General features: G+C 37.5%; 1 protein-coding gene across 2 annotated transcripts in view; it reads left to right on the top strand.

Annotated features, from left to right (window-relative positions):
• Positions 1–8,759: 8,759 nt before the first annotated feature.
• cntn1a (contactin 1a) overlaps positions 8,760–16,140 on the top strand; it is a 66,904-nt gene continuing 59,523 nt past the window's right edge. The window contains exon 1 of one of the 2 annotated variants that reach the window (XM_058767663.1): positions 8,760–8,894. The gene's annotated coding sequence lies outside the window, so the exon portion shown is untranslated. The remainder of the gene's footprint in view (positions 8,895–16,140) is intronic. The other variant, XM_058767662.1, reaches the window with a different exon arrangement.

Below are 16,140 nucleotides of genomic sequence, written 5' to 3'. Positions count from 1 at the left end.
TCATAATTTGATGAATTTCTGTGACTTTTAAGGTCTAGAAATTACATTTTTAGGATGAGGCTTCCTTATTTATCCAGATTTTCCAAGACCATGTGAATCATCATTCTTCAGAGACAAAAATAAAAAATAGTTGATGTGGTGGGAAATAATAAAAAATATCTTTAGTCTCAGCTCATTTTCATGCATTTTGTCTTATTTTAAATCATATAGGTCATCTTGAGGGCCTCTAGTGGCCCCGGGCCCCTGGTTGATCAGTATTTCTAGAGCCAGAAGTGCTTGACTGTTTGAAGTCCTCCAGGTTTCTGTCGCCATCTAGTGTCAGAGATTCACACGCACCAGCAATATTCAGTTCATCTGTACAGGTTTGTGTTATTCTCTCTGGAGCAGCTGTTCAATCTTTATAGAGATGTGACAAAATATAACACGCCAACTTATCTTGTCTTCTCCGGTCTCATTCAGTGCCAAAATCCTAGATAAAAAGTGTGTCCAAATTTTCTCAAAAGAAGAAAGTTTACCTTTCGACATGTAATTGGCCTTTTCCATCGCTAATCAGAAGGACGTGTTATTGATCCGCTGTACAATAGACGGCCCTTCCACTTTCCTCCAGTACAGAGCTATCAGACGCTTTGCTTGAAGTATACCAGTATCAACAAGTTTACGCGGGCTGCCACGGTGAACAATATTCCCAAAGTAAATATTTCAGGTTTCATGGGTAGATTTATAGATATCATCTGGAAAATAAATATAGCCATCTCTTTCCAAAACTCCTGCTCATGCAAAAGTGTTCCTTTATCAACTGAGCATTTGATGCATGTGTCTGGGATATTTTGGTTCATTTTATTGAACCTAACTGGAGTAATATCCTCATAATCCAGTTATACTGTATTCATTTGAGAATACTATTAAATGTTTGTAGTTGAGCTTTCGTGCATATTTCGTCTCTTACATCCAGGGGAATATTTCCATTTAAATCTTAAATCTAAACCAATTTAGATTCTGATGATTCTTTAGAGTATGATTTTAACATTTTATAAAACATAGATATTAAACCTTTAGATTGGGCAGGTTTTGATAACAGGTCTTCAAGAGGTGTTTTATTAGGTTTTGCTCCTAAATTAAAGGACATTCAATCATTTTTTGCACATCTGGAATCCTGGCTCAGATCGAGCTGGTTTAAAACACTCGTTCCTCCAAACACAAGTATTGCATTGACCTAAATATTTATATACATCACACCAGACGTTAATTGATTAATATTAAAGAGGATAGGATTAATATATACAGAATCTTTATCTTTTCTGAGAGATTTAATGTCTGCTGAATAAAGATAAAGATTAAGGGGTGATTTTGACTTTATAAAGAAAGATTCAATGATTTAATTCTATTATAAGGGAATAATAATGATAACCGAACACGAGCTCTTTGATTATTCCAGATGAAATCAGTGAATAATCTCTGAAGTGTTGTAAAAAAGGAAGAGAGGAATGTTTTGAAACAAATATAATATTTTAGGTTGTACACTCATTTTTATTATATTTGCATGTCCAATTAGCGATATACAGTATGTACATTTTTCCATCTTTCAATAAATTTAGAGATAGTGTTCAAGAGAGGTTGGTAATTAGCCAAAGATACATGATCTATGTTAGCCGTTATTTTAATATCTAGCACATTAAATGTGACCCTGGACCACAAAACCAGTCTTAAGTGTCAATTTTTTGAAATTGAGATTTATACATCATCTGAAATCTGAATAAATCCATTGATGTATGGTTTGTTGGACAATATTTGTCTGAGATACAACTATTTGTAAATCTGGAATCTGAGGGAGCAAGAAAATCTAAATATTGAGAAAATCTCCTTTAAAGTTGTTCAAATGAAGTTCTTAGCAATGCATATTACTAATCAAAAATGAAGTTTTGATATATTTACGGTAAGAAATTTACTAAATATCTTCATGAAACATGATCTTTACTTAATATCCTAATGATTTTTGGCATAAAAGAAAAATGTATAATTTTGAGCCATACAGTGTATATTGTTGGCTATTTCTACAAATATAGCTGTGCTGCTTATGACTGCTTTTGTGCTGCAGGGTCACTTATTGTGTACTGTAATAATGTGGCTATCACCATTATTCACTAAAAGGATTCGTGGTTTAGACAGAAGAAGAAAAGTTAGCAAAGAGTGAAAGAAGTTGTGTTAGAGAAGGAATGGAGGGAGCCAGATTTGTCAGCTTTTGAATCTGTTTTAATTGAGTGCTAATTAGATCAGACTCATTTGCATCTGTCATCAGAGTTCAGTGAATGTGCTTCATTAAAGCCACACAGTTCTGCCGTCGTTCGAGCCGGGAATAATGAGTCTTTCTGTGGATACAGAGATACAGCTTCACATTCACATCATGGCTGTAGCCTGGGTTTGAAATTAATGTCTGGGGTGGGGTTACAATATTGTGATATAATAAACTCGTTATATACACTAACACTTTAAAAGAGACAGACCTGTTTGTGAAAGATGTTTTCTCTGATTTGAAAAGATGAACATTGTTCAATTATATTGCATTCAAACTTGAATAAAGGTTAAGCATGGATCATTTTATCAGTCGTTTATTATTCATGCAACAATACATATTACTGTTATAGTTTCCATTAATAACTATTGCTATATAGCTGATAACTTTGTCTAGAGTTCGTATGAATGTTTATAGCATGATTTGTGAAACTGTAATATATTGAATGACTTGTGGTGCGTATTTCATTTCATTCTGTAACCTACAGATCTTTAAATGCTACTGTTTTTGACAGCGTTGATCATGTTTCTGTGTGATTGTGTTGGGTCCAATCAATGTCCTGTTTCATAACAGAAAGTCATATTTTGATTTGAAACCCCATAACATTTTCCTGAGATGTTGATTTATGACAATTAATTAAAAAAATAGATTTAAATGATCGTTACAAAATATTATCATATTTCCATAAGAGTGTTAAATTTGATCACTAAATTAATGTCAGCCATTCTCAAAGACTAATGAGAGCGAGTGACCACCGTCAAACTGAAACATAAAGTCCACTTCGGAGGAGAAACGTCTATTCCTGGGTCCCAGGAAGATAAATAAAAATCTTTGGAAGATATTACTGATCATTCAACCCTAGCAAAATCAATTTCTTTCTTTTTCTGATTCTTCATCTCAGTTTTTAGTGTTTATTTAAATAGTTTTGATCTCCAGTCTGTTATTTAGGAGTTCAGGTAGTTTAATGCTTGGTTAACATGCAGAAGACACACAGCATGCTCAGCTATCAGCGCTGTTATTCTGTGATGTTAGCAACGCAATTCATGTATGATACGTTTATGAATCTTGTTGAGAAACCACAAGAAACAGGTGCGAGAGAGAAATTATTTCAAGAAACATAAAGCATTACTGGCTCATGTCTCCTGGTCTGGGAGGTGTGTGTGTGTGTGTGTGTGTGTGTGCTTTTAGCTGTTTTGGTAATGTACATGACGTGTTACAATGTGTCCATATGGGGCATGTTGTCACATTTCACATCCAATCTTTTATGGTAAATAAAGAAAAATACACTGAAAAAAATAAAAAATACAATTACACTGTATTAATGAAACAAACTATATTTATAGTAGATGACAACTGTGTAACTGCACATATTTAATTGAGATCCTTTATTTTTTCCATATTTGCAGGAAGTGCACTGAAACATCAGTCGGTACAGTTTTTAGAGCTTTATGAATGAAAACCTTCTTTACGGGCACTATTGTGACGGGTGGGATTAAAAACAAATACTCTGGACCTAGTTTGTGAATTTATAGAAACTGAGAAAGCTGGAAAGTGTTGAATGTGTCTCGCTCACGGTCTGTATACGGACCCCCTGAAGGAGCCGTGTTTCACTCTCTCTCTCTGTGTCTTAGCAACATCAAATAAGAAGTGACCGCTCGTCCAATCACGTCGCTCGCTGCTTTTATTGCTCTGTTTGAAGTCCATTCAGTCATGAATAGATTCAGAATCACATTATCGCAGCGTTGATTGTTGCCATGACGACTGACCCCAAGCCCCCTCCTCCCAAACCGTTACCCCACCCCCACATGGCTCAGTTACCCCGCCTCCAGGGACCCCAGTATGTGTGTGAGAGTGTGTGTGTGTGAGACTGTGTGTGTGTGTGTGTGTGTGTGTGTGTCTTCAGTCATCCTCACAGCATTAATCCATCTGTTGGGGGCAGGAGTGAAATGGAGAGAGAGGCATTAGTGTCAGATCAATATAACACAGCATCAGCAGGAGACACGGAGACCCCCGTCAGAATACGACTCATACATAAACATAAATCATCATCTTCATCAGCAGAGCAAAGACTCACCCCAAAAACCAGATCAATCAACTCGAATTATATAAAACCAGAAGAGATGCTGCTTAAAGAGTTCACCCCCCAAAAAGATCACTCCATCATCATTTACTCTCCTTCACATCATTGCAAACCTGTGTGAGTTTCTATCTTCTGTTGAACACAAAAAAGAGATTTTGAAGAATGTTATTAATCAAACACTTGATGGTAGCCATTGACTTACACAGCATGGAAAAATACACAGTGGAAGTCAATGGCTGCCATCAGCTATATTCTTCAAAATACCTTTTTTTGTGTTCAAGAGAAGAAAGAAGTTCATAGAGGTTTAGATCGACATGGGAAAGAGTAAATGATGACAGAATAATCTTTTTATTTTATTTTTTTGGATGAACTATCCCTTAACCTTTTGATTATTGAATTACTATGTTTACTTATATTTCAGTATTATATATAATCTAGAAGAACAGATGATGGTCATAAATATTCATGTTTAATAAATATTCATTCATCAATATTCCAGAGGTTCTTCAGCAATTTCATCATCCACCAAACACTCAGAATGTGACTGAACTCTGAATCCTCATCATTCACTAGACAACGCCTCACGAGCTGCTGCAAACACACATCTCTGATAAATATTAGCTTCTCTTCTTCTCTCCATCATGAGCATTAAATGTGTAGAGATGGAGACCTAACACACACACACACTCACGCACACACTCACACACACACACACACACACACGCACACACACACACACACACACACACACACACACACACACACACACACACACACACACACACACACACACACACACACACACACACGCACACACACACGCACACACACACACACACACGCACACACACACACACACACACACACACACACACACACACACACACACACACACACACACACACACACACACACACACACACACACACACACACACACACACACACGCACACACACACACACACACACACACACACACACACACACACACGCACACACACACACGCACACACACACACACACACACACACACACACACACACACACACACACACACACACACACACACGCACACACGCACACACACACACACACACACACACACACACACACACACACACACACACACACACACACACACACACACACACACTGCACACACACACACGCACACACACACACACGCACACACACGCACACACACACACACACACACACACACACACACGCACACACACACACACCACACACACACACACACACACACACACACACTGCACACACACACACACACACACCACACACACACACACACACACACTCACTCACGCACACACTCACGCACACACACACACCTTCTGATGTATTTGTTTGCTGCGGGTGATCTGTCATCATTGATCAATTAGTTAAGGTCAGGTTATAGTTTAATCTCATTTGTGTGTCTGGACATGATCATAATGAGCCTGTCCTAATTAACCGTGACCTTTGACCTGGTGTGTGTCTCCTCATCTTTATTTGCAGTGATGGGACTGACAGCAGAATAACACATTAATCACAATATTACTGTCTGTCTATTGTCTACACTACTGCAAACCCAGCTGACAACAACACATTCTAACAACATTTTGCTAACATATATACATAAAAAATGTCAAATTTTTATTTTTTATTTTTTTACTGAATTGGAATGGTACGAAACTTCGTAAATGTTTTGGCATTTGCTATGTGAATACACACATACATAACAATAGTCACAAATGTATGGTTCACGCTCACAGTCAAAGTGACAGCATTGGAAATAAATGGGGAGCAAATTTTATCAAGTAGATATGTTTGGTACCACACCCAAACAAAAGCTCATTTTTTGAGATATCAACCTCAAATATATATATATATATATACAGTTGTGTGAAAAAGTGTTGGCCCCCTTCCTGATTTTTTTTGCATGTATGTCACACTTTAATGTTTCAGATCATCAAACAAATTTAAATATTAATCAAAGATAACACAAGTAAACACAACATGCAGTTTTTAAATGAAGTTTTTTATTATGAAGGGAAAACAAAATCCAAACCCACATGGCCCTGTGTGAAAAAGTGCTTGCCCCCTAAATCTAATAACTGGTTGTGCCACCCTCAGCAGCAACAACTGCAATCAAGCGTTTGTGATAACTGATAATGAGTCTGTTACAGCGCTGTGGAGGAATTTTGGCCCACTCTTCTTTGCAGAATTGTTTTAATTCAGCCACATTGGAGGGTTTTCCAGCATGAATGGACTGTTTAAGGTCATGCCACAGCATCTCAATAGGATTTAAGTCCAGACTGTGACTTGGCCGCTCCAAAACCTTCATTTAGTTTTTCTTGAGACATTCAGAGGTGGACTTGCTGCTGTGTTTGGAATCATTGTCCTGCTGCAGAACCCAAGTGCACTTGAGCTTGAGGTCACAAACTGACGGCCGGACATTCTCCTTCAGGATTTTCTGATAGAGTGCAGAATTCATGGTTCCATCAATTATGGCAAGTCATCCAGGTTCTGAAGCTCAGACCATCACACTACCACCACCATGTTTGACTGCTGGTATGATGTTCTTTTTATGAAATGCTGTGTTGGTTTTACGGCAGATGTAATGCGACACACACCTTCCAAAAAGGTGTGTCAACTTTTGTCGCATCAGTCCACAGAATATTTGCCCAAAAGTCTTGGGGATAATCAAGATATTTTTTGGCAAATGTGAGACGAGCCTTTGTGTTCTTTTTGGTCAGCAATGGCTTTTTCCTCAGAACTCTCCCATGGATGCTGTTTTTGCCCAGTCTCTTTCTTATTGTTGAATCATGAACACTGACCTTAATTGAGGCGAGTGAGGCCTGCGGTTCTTTAGATGTTGTTCAGGGTTCTTTTATGATCTCCTGGATGAGTCGTCTTTGTGCTCTTGGAGTAATTTTGGTAGGCCGGCCGCTCCTGGGAAGGTTCACCACTGTTCCAAGTTTTCTCCATTTGTGGATAATGGTTCTGACCGTGGTTTGCTGGAGTCGCAAAGCCTTAGAAATGGCTTTATAACCCTTTCCAGACTGATACGTGTCAACTATTTTGTTTCTCATATGTTTATGAATTTCTTAAGATCGCAGAATGATGTGTTGCTCTTTAAACATGCTTCACTTCATCAGACAGGATCTATTTAAGTGATTTCTTGATTCAACAGGTCTGGCAGTAATCAGGCCTGGGTTTGGCTCGTGAAATTTAACTCAGCTTTCTAAAATAACGTGTTTAATCACAGTTCTTTCATGATTTAATAGGAGGGGGCAAGCACTTTTTCACACAGGGCCATGTGGGTTTGGATTTTGTTTTCCTTCATAATAAAAAACTTAATTTAAAAACTGCATGTTGTGTTTACTTATATTATCTTTGATTAATATTTAAATTTGTTTGATGATCTGAAACATTAAAGTGTGACAAACATGCAAGAAATGTAAAAATCAGGAAGGGGTCCAACACTTTTTCACACCACTGTATGGGTGTGTGTGTAACCCTGGACCATTAAGTGTCAATTTTCCGAAATTGAGATTTCTACATCATCTGAAAGATGAATAAATAATCTTTCCATTGATGTGTGGTTTGTTAGGATCGGACAATATTTGTCTGAGATACAACTATTTGTAAATCTGGAATCTGAGGGTGCAAAAAAATCTAAATATTGAGAAAATCTCCTTTAAAGTTATTCAAATGAATTTCTTAGCAATGCATATTACTAATCAAAAATGAAGTTTTGATATATTTACAGTAGAGAATTGACTAAATATCTTCATGGAACATGATCTTTATTTGATATACTAATGATTTTTGGCATAAAAGAAAAATTGATAATTTTGACCCATACAATGTATATATATATATATATATATATATATATATATATAGCACATATTTTCAGGTCTCAAAAAGTGGTTAACAGGCAATATCTGGATCATAACTATTACATAAATTTAATTTAGTACCATAAAATCCTCTAAAAATCAAAAATATTAAATAAAATATTATCAAAACTAACACCAGAGGGTTAAGGGAATGTTTAATTTTATAAATTTGCAAACATTATGAGAACATTTTGAATGTTCTCTGAATGTTCTGAAACAAGCATAGATAGACAGACAGACAGACAGACAGACAGACAGATAGATAGATAGATAGATAGACAGATAGATGATAGATAGATAGATAGATAGATAGATAGACACAGACAGACAGATAGATGGATGGATAGATAGATAGATAGATGGATGGATGGATGGATGGATAGATTAGGTGTATTTTAGTGACTAACACACTTGTATTATTGGCTGACAGCTGAATCAGCCAACCAGCGTCTTCCCGCCGCTCCTTCCCGTGCGTCACCGCGTCGCGTCCAATCGTGTGCTCTGGAGGAACGCGTCTCGCTGCGCTGGAGCCCGCTGTCAGAGTCAGTCCTCCCGCGACGCGCTGCGGAACGGGAGTCTGCTGAAGCTGAGGACGCCGCAGTCGCATCCGCAGGTAAGAGCGGCGCGTTTACTGACGCTGCGTGTGTGTGAGAGAGACGCGCGGGGCTCTGTGAAGAGGAGGAGGAGGAGGAGGATGATGATGCTGAGACACACATGTACCGCAATGCAGACGCGCGTGTTTAGCGTTGATTTCTGTAATGAGTCAGTCGCGGTGATCCGTTCTGTCGTGCGCGTTGTTTTTCTGACGCGCGTCTCATCGCCTAGAAAAGGCGTTCATAAAGATGCATGACGCGTCAGACAGCGATGTTTGCGTGAATCTCAGCGCTCCGTGATTCAGTGATAGGACTGCTTTCAGAGCAGGGCGTGAAGAGAGAAGGTTATATATGATATGAGATATAACCCTCTCTACACATCATCTATAACCCTACACACATCATCATATATAACCTGTAAACACGCGCGCGCGTGTGTGTGTGATACTGAACACCCGGCCGTTCCCGATTAATGCAAACATCATTATATTTATAAATGATAAAAGCAGCAGCCAAACCTCGCATAGACCTACCGTGTCTTTTTCAAATTAGTGATGTGCTTTTATAGCTAGCTTTTGTTAATATTTTGAATTAGATTTTATTTTTATTTTATTTTCACTTTAATTTTAGTTAAAGTGTGTGATTGTTATTTTGTATTTGTTGTTGTTTGTTTAATTTAAATATTTCTGTGTAGTTTTTTTATTTATTACACTGAAAAAAAAAAAAATTACTGTGAAAGTTTGAAGAGAAAGACATATGTAAAATATATATTTTTTCATTTCATTTATTTACCACTTAGAAAAATAGTACAGTTTTAGTTTATTATGGCAACTAGCTGAAATAAAATACATTTTATTTCAGTTAACATTTGTTTCATTTTAAGTAATGTTTTATTTTATGTTATTGTTACTATTTTTATTCATTTATTTATGTATTTATTTATTGGATGGTTTATTTATTTATCTATTTATTTATTTATTGGTTTTTGGTTTTAGTTAACTATAATAACCTTGTGGAACTACCTAATTAATTTTTCAAATACAGCAGCCAATGGCAAGTCTCCAGCAGCAGACCTTTCAATATTTCTATTTATTTGTTAAAAGCAGTTGTGTTTATTAAAATTACACACAGTTTGGGTGTAGCAAGCTGTATATGATCTCATAATACATACATTAGGCGTGCACTATGGCAGGTTTATGAGGTAAATGTTGGCGCTGATCATGTGTTTGTCAAACAAACCGCTGTGGATGGACCGGAGTCTGGAGACATTAATGAGGCGACTGCTCTGATTCACTTATGATAAATATGAATAATGTATAAATATGGGTTGTGATGATGTTGTGTGGTTTAGTGGAGGCTAATGGTTTAGGACTAGTTTAGGAATGTCCTGATGGGGTTTAATCAGTCTGTTCTGTGGGTTAATCAGCTTCCGTGTGAAGGATCCTGATGTTCTGGCCTTGTGTCCGTGATATCAGTCTCGTTGGGTTTCCTCAGGGCAGATGTGTCTTCTCTAGAATGTGCGTTTGACCCGGTTTACCCATCAGCCCCGGGCACACGGATGCTCAGGATGATGAACCAGCTTCATTAGCAGCGTCAGGTCGTTATATCAGTCAGAAAGATGCAAACACATGCACAGTCACAAACACTTTGAGCCTCGAGGTTATGAAGCAATGACTAAAATGATTTTCATTTACAATAAAACTAGTTAAATTGCATGCGGGTCAGTAATTGTAATACAGTAGAAACAATAATTGTAATACAGCTTTGAATTGTTGTTTTTCAATACATGAGAAAGTGTCCTGTTTACTTGTTTTTTTTTCTTTTTGTTTTTTCTGCACAAATAATTTATATCATACATTTTTTACCATGATTTACTGTATAGAAAACACTAAAATCTCATTCAGTGTAACAGACTTGTCAGGCATATAATTACCACAACAATCAGTTTATGACAGTTTTACCCCAACTATGTCGCGATCCCATTTTGGTCATTTGTCAGCAAGAATTTTTACTAATTTGAAATGCAGTAAAAATGTAGTATGCTCGCTTATTCTTTTGTACATTTTAATATGTACAGGTCAGAATAAGCATGCTGTTTCAATTTTTACAAAAATATAAGCGTTACACTGAATGACAATGGAATTATTTCACCCACATTTTAAGATTTTATTCTCCCAAAAGTTATTTGAAACCTTAAAAGTAGACGCTTTACTTGCATCTAATGTTCTTTCTGTGTATATAAAATCACTTTTGTAAAATTTCTTTTAATGCCGATATTTAAATGTGTTTGACTCATGTACAAAACACCATAGTATTGTAGAAGATGCACTGTCATGAATTTAATAAACACAAAGCAAAAAAATGATAGGATTTGTGCAGAAATGGTACGTCACACTCTTGCTCAGACTAAAGTGATCCGAACACATCTGTTGTGATTATGACTTCCCAATTCATAAATATGAGCTAGAACGCACCATATGTTAGAGGTCTGATCATCTCTGTAGCTTCAGATGTTGTTGTGAGTCTCTGAGTCTGGAAGGGTTTCAGCAGATTCACTGTTTCTACACGTTTGAAGACCAGAGAGACGGAGGTCCAGCGCTGCTCTCCTCATTCAGGATCATCAGGTGTTTATACACCTTTCCTTTAAGAACTGTCTTTCTGCATTACAAACAAGATTTCGTTTCATATGTAACAAAAGGTTTTAAGCAGCTGTGCAGCATATGTGGGCTTGCTTTCTCTTCGTTTGCTTAGAAGCACTGACACAGCATTGGTGTTCATAGTAAAAATTTTGGTAAAGCAAACTTTTATTGTCTTCGTCATCATCATCATCATCATCATCAGTGAGTTTATTTACATGATGATAATAAGAACAAACACACACGTGCTGCAGATTCAGCCGTATCTTCTTCCGCTCATCAGATATCAGCTCAGTGAGATGACAGATGAGTTATGATGAGTTATGATGAGTTACTGAGTCCTCTCAAAGCTACAGTGTGTCTTTCCTGTGAAACACTAATTCCTGAACTGAACACTAATCAGTGATTTAGCGTGTGAACCCTGCGCAGGTGACATCCTCTCAGCTCTGAGACTGGGCTTCCCAGCATGCATCTGTGCAATCAGTGTCCAGCGGGGGGGAATGAATCACACAACAAAGCCGCTGCAGTTTGATTGACAGCTCTGGCATTTAATGAGCAGCAGGAGACGGACACACACACACACACACAACCAACAGGACACAAACTCATAACACACACAGAGCTCTTGCTGGTTAGTCAGCGATTTCAGGCCGGATCGATTCTCACTAATGGAATGGAAGGATTACAGACACACACACACACACACAATTCAATTAAACCACAGCAGTGTGTGTGTGTGTGTGTGTGACTACACAAAGAACAATACTGATTAGATCAGATTGTGTTTGTGAGTGTTTATGCAGTCAGTGTGTGTGTGTGTGTGTGTGTGTGTGTGTGTGTGTAAGAGGTGTAGATTTATCTGAGAATGGCCTGATCTCACCATCACAGTGCTACAGTCTTCTACATGGTTGCTAGGGTGTTGTGTGTGGTTGCTAGGATGGTATTCTGGTCTGTAGATGTGCCTTTACAACCTGCTGCTCCCAGATCAGGAAGTGATAACATTAGAGTTCAAAGGTCAGGGAGATAATGTCACCCGAGGTCGGTCAGAGGTCGGGTCACTGTGTGTGTGTGTGTGTGTGTGTGTTTAGCTTAAGTGACTCTTAGTATCCAGTAATATTATCAATTTGACTAAAATGGGAGTTTATTCTGAATTTAATTTGAGGGCTCATGGGATTGATTTGATAAATCAATAGATTTTGCATTTTCTTTTGCTTCAACCTGTTTTAGTTTAGTATCAGTGTAGTTTTTGTATTTTTTTGTTTTTAAATTTATTAAAATTTTAGTTGTCATTTTTTAAAAATGTCTAAATGTTTTTTATTTTATTTTAATGTTTTTATTTATTAAATTTAGTTCATTTAGTTGTGGTAATTTTAGTACTTCAAGTTAATCTGAACAAAAATGAGAAATGTTGCCTTGTCAACTTAATTTGAAGTTTTCTTGTATGTTATTTGAGTTGAGATATATTTTTATTTCAAATGACTGTAATAACGCCTGTTGAGCGGCTCCTGCAGGATCTTCTGTGAGGTTGAGGAGTGTGGTTTCTGCTGGATGCTGACACAGATCAGAGGAACGGTGGGAGTGTTTTTGTGTAAATGGGTTAATTTCTCTGCGATACTGAGGGTCGGAGCGGCTCATCTGGGTATTTTTAGCGGCTGAAATGCGATGGAGGCCTGAAGGGAGACGAGAGACTCATTTAGCAGTCGATTACAGGATCCGCTGGTGTCTGGAGTGAATCTGAGTGAGATACAGACGCTGATCAGTTACTGCTGTGAACCAGTAATCAAGAGTATCGTGTCAAACAGTGCCGTGTAGATCAGCCATGCACTAATGTTTTTCTTCAGCTGAACCTCATAATAAAATATATTTAAATTAAAAATATTTTAAATTAACAACTCCTTTGCATGTTCGCTAATGGTCACATTGACACACAGGTAAACAGATTTATTTTCAGTTTAAAATTATGTATATTTCATGCTGACCGATATATATCACAAAGCCCGATATATCGGTCGATATCGGCTATTTTTTGCTGCACTATATCCAGGTTTCCAGCATGTCACATTCACTTTATGTGCACTGTATGTGTAAAATTATGGCTACAGTGTTTTTATTTGGGAATATATGATTCCCAGTTCACACAAACTTACCAGATTACTGAGTGCACTGTTGGTTACTGTGTTAACTTATGTTTTGTTCATATTCTAAACAATTTCTTTATTTTTGAAAATACCAGAATTGGAACAGAATCAAGAAGTCATGGAAACTGGTTTCTACCATTAAATAAACAAAAAAATAAATGAAAAAAGAGTAAATATGGATTTTTATCTTTATCTTTCAATTCTGCTGATTCCAAATTGTGACATAAATGCGTGTAATTAGCTTTTTATGTATACATCTTTTTATTTTACTTTTTTTTTTTATCAAGTTCATTATTTTTTTCTGATTGGTAAAATTGCAGATAATTTATTTCAATTTAATTTTAGTAAATATTATGTAAAATAAATAGAAATCTAATTGCAGTAATTTAGTTGTTTTATATAGTCTGATGTAATATATATTGGCTTTATATCAACCACTGCACACCCTGCTCTATAAGACATCGGCATCAGTTATAAAAAAAAAATTATATATACACACACACACACACACACACACACACACACAGAGGACTGTTCAACTTGGCCAAAAATGTGATTGTTTTGTCATATATTGTGATTGCAGTTTCATATAAAAACTTCTCATTGCTGCTGACATAAAGAACAAAGACTCACTGCACTGCTCATGGAAATGGTTAGTTTTAAGTGTGTTCACACTTGTGTTCACGCTTTACAAGAACCATCTATGAGTTACAGTACAAATATTGATATTTTAAATTCTTGTAAACCTGCAAACTCAGGAGAGATAAACAGAAGAGCAGAACCACCTACAGAGAGAGTTGAGATGTAGAGCAGCTGATGAAGACAGTATAGTGTTATTCAGTGTGCTGCGCTTCAGAGGAGCTCAGGCATCGTGTGCTGTTTCTGTCTGTAAATCATGCTGGGGTTTGATATCTCAGGGGTTTGCTGTATATCTGACGTCTCAGATCAGCTGCTGACCTCGACCAGTGTGTTTTACCGCTCTGTGACCTGTGCTGCATCAAGGACACGTGAAAGAGTCTCTGAGAGCATAAAGATAAGCGTCTAGAGGAGCTTCAGCCTCGCAACGCTAAATTGTTTTCAGATCGATGACTTCCTCCCCGATGGCCACGACTCAAGAGCGCAAATGCATTGAAAAGCACAATCCCATTACTGGAGAAAGAGCAGGAAACACTGACCGCGCACACACACACACACACACACACTCAACTCTGCATAGCTATCTTTGTGAGGACATTCACTGACACAATGCAATCTCTAGGTCCTTACCCTAAACCTACCCATCAGAACTAATGGCTCATTTCCACTGAGCGGTACGGTTCGGTACGCAGTTATGTCTGTTTCCACTGTCAGAAGTTGTGAATGGTACCAAAATAGCAAACCGTGGAGCTAAACTCACTGCAGAACGCTGATTGGTTGACTAGAATCGTCACTTTTGCGTGATACAAGGGGATAAAGCTTCTCCTTCACTTGTTCCGCTCTGCTTTCTGTAAGTGTTCAGCTTATTTACATCAGAGTGCGCAAACACACACAAAAAAATATAAGTGTATTTTATCATTTTATATTTTCACACAGACAATAGCCGTTTCTCAATATGCGTTCTTGTCTGTTCTTGTGGACTTGTGAAACGTCATTGCCCAAAAACCTGTGTAATTTTCAAAATATTACTGTTATTGTGTCATGAAATGTAGTTTTAAGAGTTTTTCAGGCGAGGATGTAGTTGTTTAAAACTTAAATCTGCGGTTTATTTATAAAGATAGCGCCTATATTTGAATATTTGCTATGCTGATTTCGGAGCTCCAGGCGATCACCGGGCGTTCAGTGCTTCTCAGTTCAGTATTTCTGCCGTCTCGGTCTCTGTGAACTTGAGCGAGAAACTTCGAAACTCCATCTATGAAAAATATATCTATAGAGAGTGAAATGTCTACTTTCAAATGAAAAAATATCTAATAGAAAATGTGTGTGTTAGCACGGATGATTTACATTCAATTTAATGTGTGTGCATTGTGCACTGTGCATTGCTGGCTTTCAGTTCAATATAATAACAAAAAAATTAATTTTAGATTTTTATTCAACTAAGGTGGGCACACTGTGATCTGTACTGTAATTGTACTGTAACTGACAGATTCCGGCCAAAAAAATAAAAACACAACACGGGAGTGGGAGGGAATGGGAGTCATTCTTCTGGGACTGGAACGGGACGGGATTTTCCCCCAGTTTTTTCATGGGATTGGAACGGGACAAGATTTTTTTTTGTGGGAGTGGGACGGAAGAGGTTTGAAAATCCACTCCCGTGTCACCCTCTAACACACACACACACACACTGGTTGAGATTAAACTCAGTGTCTTGTTTTTAGTTTACCGCGGTACCGTGTGGTTTGGCGAGAGTGTTTGAAGAGGTTTGTTGGTCTGCAGCTGTTAGTGTGTGTTATTGTGTTAAAGACGGCGGTGTTGTCGAGTGATTCAGGATTGGTTTGTTGAATTAAAGTTGGAAA

The sequence above is a fragment of the Onychostoma macrolepis genome, chromosome 25, assembly GCF_012432095.1.
Source record: "Onychostoma macrolepis isolate SWU-2019 chromosome 25, ASM1243209v1, whole genome shotgun sequence".
In the NCBI taxonomy this organism is placed as follows: domain Eukaryota; kingdom Metazoa; phylum Chordata; class Actinopteri; order Cypriniformes; family Cyprinidae; genus Onychostoma; species Onychostoma macrolepis.
Note: the sequence above shows the minus strand (reverse complement) of the source record. Positions and strands in the feature narration are given on the sequence as shown.